Source organism: Triticum aestivum, chromosome 7D (assembly GCF_018294505.1).
Source record: "Triticum aestivum cultivar Chinese Spring chromosome 7D, IWGSC CS RefSeq v2.1, whole genome shotgun sequence".
In the NCBI taxonomy this organism is placed as follows: Eukaryota; Viridiplantae; Streptophyta; class Magnoliopsida; order Poales; family Poaceae; genus Triticum; species Triticum aestivum.
In genome coordinates this window covers 461,023,327-461,027,714 of record NC_057814.1, presented here as the reverse complement: position 1 = coordinate 461,027,714, position 4,388 = coordinate 461,023,327, and the positions used below count along the sequence as shown (strand labels likewise).

General features: G+C 36.1%; 1 long non-coding RNA gene across 1 annotated transcript; it reads left to right on the top strand.

The window, feature by feature from the left end:
- The first annotated feature begins 231 nt into the window (after window positions 1-231).
- Window positions 232-1,412, top strand: LOC123167287 (uncharacterized). Its single transcript, XR_006483885.1, has 3 exons — window positions 232-355; window positions 849-1,038; window positions 1,119-1,412. It is a non-coding gene; the product is annotated as an uncharacterized lncRNA (long non-coding RNA).
- Window positions 1,413-4,388: the final 2,976 nt, after the last annotated feature.

Genomic DNA, 4,388 nt, shown 5'->3' with positions numbered 1-4,388 from the left:
CTGAGCATTGTGGTGCCTAACACATCCATGCTTTTGTACTCTTGCTTAAGGGTTCCTCTTTAAGTTATAATTTAAGAAGTTTCTCTTTAGGTTATAAAGTTTTTTTATTTAAGATGATCTTACCTACTATCCTATTATTTAAAATCATTTGTTTTACTCTTGCTTAAGGGTTTCCCAATCTAACATTTCATTCAGATATCACTTCTTGACAGGTTAAATGGTAACCTTACAGATGATCCTTCTCTTTGTATGATCGATATTAGGAGGGCTTCGCAGTTCCGGATGTGCCGATGAGGTAGCTTGCATTGGCTTTGACATATCAGACGACATTGGCTTACTCTAAATATCTTGGGAGGTACCTATGCAAACTATGACCCTCCTGATATATATATTCCTTTGCCCTGTTCACTTTTTGTAGAGATGTAGCGAGAATGGATGATAAGAATGATGCATTTCCAGTTTTGTGTCTATCTGTATCTTTGATGTCTATTTTGTTGTTAGTTTTTTTTAAGATCGTGGGTAAATATTCTTTGTTCATCGACTGGATAGTGGGATCAGGCATGCCTTAAAAAAATTTCAGTTAATAAAATATGTTCAGTTAATCAGTTTATATTTACTGTGATGTTAGTGTTCTTTATTAGCATGATAGCATCTTCACTTTGTTTTTTCAAATAAATTCATTGTTCAGTATTTACTACTCTACTTTATTCATAAATCCATTGTTCATTTCTGTTTATTAAAATAGCCATGTCTATCTGCTATTCCTAGGATTCCTTAAATAAATATGCTAATAAATAGAACATGAGAACATGCCCATCTCGGAGAGAATTAATCTTGCTTCCTTGCAGACTCTGAACATCAGGACCATGTGGACTAAACTTGCATGTGGGTGCACCAAGGAGAAGGTCCCACTTATCAAGGGATAACAACTAATTGGTCAGACTTTGTGAAGACAGGGGTTGGATAATTTGGAGAATGTCTTTGCGTTCAAGGCTAAAAGGGGCAAAGTGTCGCTCGTTGTCTACCTGTTTTGACAAGGTTGGTTACAAGGTTGTCATCATACTATCCATGCAAATGTTTCCCGTGATTTCATCTGCTAAACAATGATGCATTAGCAGAACTATATAGGTTCATTGTGAGCGTTCGCTTGGACTTATCTCACACCGTTGATCTGGCTCGCTTTGGTTATGTAATAAGCCAACTATTGTATCTACTTAGTGTTGATCCATCAGCTTGGCTTACTTTTGGAACATACTACGTATTCCCCCATTTGTCATGAACTTTTAGATCTAATGTTTCATGCTTCTGGTATATTTGATGGCCTTACCTTTTGTCATTGTTTGGACAAATTGCTCTACACTGGACACTTATGTATCAAGGCAATGCCATGCTTCTGATGCAACCTTATTGTATTGGACTGATCCATTATTTGAGCAATCACTCTAATTTTCCTTTGCAATGGTTAATACATTGTTTATGCGCTTGGACAATAAGTTGAGTCAGGCACCCGCGAGAATTGATTTGGTGTATGGCACTGTACCCGCGAGAAATTTTATGCAGTTGATTTCTATCTGAATATTTCTTGGGCCAGTTCATAGATAATGATTCTGTACTATAGCTGTATTATCGGATTGGATATGACAGTGCCCGGCAGCACTGCTGCCGGGTGCGGCAAGCCGCACTTCCTATCTAGTGCCTATGCATAGGAAGTATGTTAGACTTAAATGTGTTCGGCATATGTTTCATGATGCTCTCTTTGTGTTTCAATTATTATCTTTCGTGTGAGCATCAATGAAATCTTATGCCTAGCTAGGGGCGTAAAACTATAGCGCTTGTTGGGAGGCAACCCAATGAATAATATATTTTTTGCTTTATGTTCTAGAGTGTTTACACAATTATACTACTGGTATGATTGTTTTTTGTGTGTTTTAATTAGTGTTTGTGCCTAGTAGAACCGATAGGATCTTCTTGGGTGATAGTTGTTTGATCTTGCTGAAAAAGACAGAAACTTTGCGCTCACGAGAACCATTCTCATTTTTTATCAGAAAGAGATTTTGCCTTGATTCTTTTTTCAGAAGATTAATATACAAATTACCCAGGTCTTCCTAGTGTTTCAAAGTTTTTGGAGTTACATAAGTTTTCGAACAAATCAGATTGCTACAGACTGTTCTGTTTTGACAGATTCTGTTTTCTTTGTGTTGTGTGCTTATTTTGATGGCTCTATGGTTTTGTTTGATGAGCTTTTGCCATAGAAAAGTTGGAATACAGTAGATATAATACAAAAACAAAATATGAATTGGTTTGATACAGCACTTATAGTAGTGATTTATTTTTCTTATACTAACGGATCTCACGAAGGTTTTGTTGAGTTTTGTGTGATTGAAGTTTTCAAGTTTTGGGTTATCTTATGATGGATGAAGGAAGGATAGAAGAGCCTAAGCTTGGGGACGCCCCGGCATCCCAAGCTATTATCCAAGAATGAGCAACCAACTAAGCTTGGGGATGCCCCCCGAGTGGCATCCCGTCTTTCTTCTAACAACTATCGGTATTTTACTCGAAGCTATATTTTTATTCGTCACATGATATGTGTTTTGCTTGGAGCGTCTTGTATGATATGAGTCTTTGCTTGTTTATTTTTTGTTTTAAGTCATCAATCCTTGCTGGACACACCTATTTGAGAAAGCCAAAATTATTTCATGACTTGTTAGAATTGCTCTGTATGCTTCACTTAAATCTTTTATGAGCTAGGACTTGCTCTAGTGCTTCACTTATATCTTTTTAAGCACGGTGTGCTTAGTATTTTTGAAGAAATACTCTCTTGCTTCACTTAGATTTATTTGAGAGTTAGTAAAATTTTCAAGAAATTCTCTCTTGCTTCACTTAAATTATTTTGAGAGAAGTAAAAAAATTATGCACTTATATTTGTTTGAGCTTATGGAAAGCAACACATGAAAATTAGTCCCAAAGTGATAGATATCCAAGAAGGATAAGTAAAAAAATTCATGAAGATCATTGGACAAAATAAACTTGTTTCTTAGTAATAGATTTTGAGATATGATGATGTGATATGTGAGTTATGTTGATGAGTAGTTATGCTTTAGTAAGAATATTGGTGTTAAGGTTTGTGATTCCCTATGCATGCACGAAAGTCAATAGTCAAGCAATGAAATTATATACTACTTGTGGTGCATTATTCGGTGTTATTATGCTTAATGCTTGCCTATGAGATTATTCGTTTCTTGGTTGGTCGCTTCTCAATCTTTTTGCTAGCCTTCATTTTGCACCAAGTATGATCTCTACTTGTGCATCCAAAATCCTTTAAACCAGTTTTGCCACGTGAGTCCACTATATCTACCTATATGCGGTATTCTTTTGCCGTTCTAAGCAAATTTGCATGTGCCATCTCTAATTTTCAAAATAAACTTGTCTTTTGTGTATTTGTTTCGCTCGCGGAACATCAACGGGTGGCTAATATTTTCCATGCTGGATGTCTTATTCTCATGATGAGTGTTTATTCACTTGTCATTGCACGAGAGTAAGGCAAAGGTTTTAGGGATGCCCAGTCCCGAAATGCAAAAATGAATTTACTTTATGTTGTCAAATAATAAATTCCTTGGAAAGTGTTGGTATGGAGAGCAACCCTGGATACGGCTAGCCATGGAAAGTGAAAGAATGGTGGAAAAAGGAATAAACTTTATTTTCTGTTTGGGAACCGCCTATGGCATATCTAGCATGGAAAGTGTTCGGAACTCTTAAGTCGTTTTCGTTGGTGGGATGGATACACCTCCCAAAATCTTTTTATCTCTAATTTTTTGCTTTGAGCTCTGGCACCTCTACAAATCCCTACTTCCCTCTGCGAAGGGCCTTTTTTTATTTTATGAGTCTCCATCTTCTCTTATAAAAGCACCAACTAAGAGGCAATATGATCGTACTTAAGTATTGGGTGTAGCTAATATTCGAGTGTGTTTCATGAATGGATCAATGTTTGAGCATGACGAGCTAGGGATAAGTTATTTTAGCATTGATATTCTCAAAGACATGGTTGCTTGTTGATATGCTTGAGTATCTAAATTTATTTTGTCAAAACTAGACTATTGCTTTGAATCACATTAAAGTCCAAGTGTCCATGCTATAAAGAAAAAAAATATGATATGACATGATAAACAACACTCCACATAAAAATTCTGTTTTTATCACTTACCTACTCGAGGACGAGTAGGAGTTAAGCTTGGGGATGCTGATACATCTCCAACGTATCTATAATTTTTTATTGTTCCATGTTGTTTTATTATCAATCTCGGATGTTTTATAATCATTTTATGGTCATTTGATATCATTTTTTGGTACTAACCTATTGACATAGTGCCAAGTGCCAGTTGCTGTTTTCT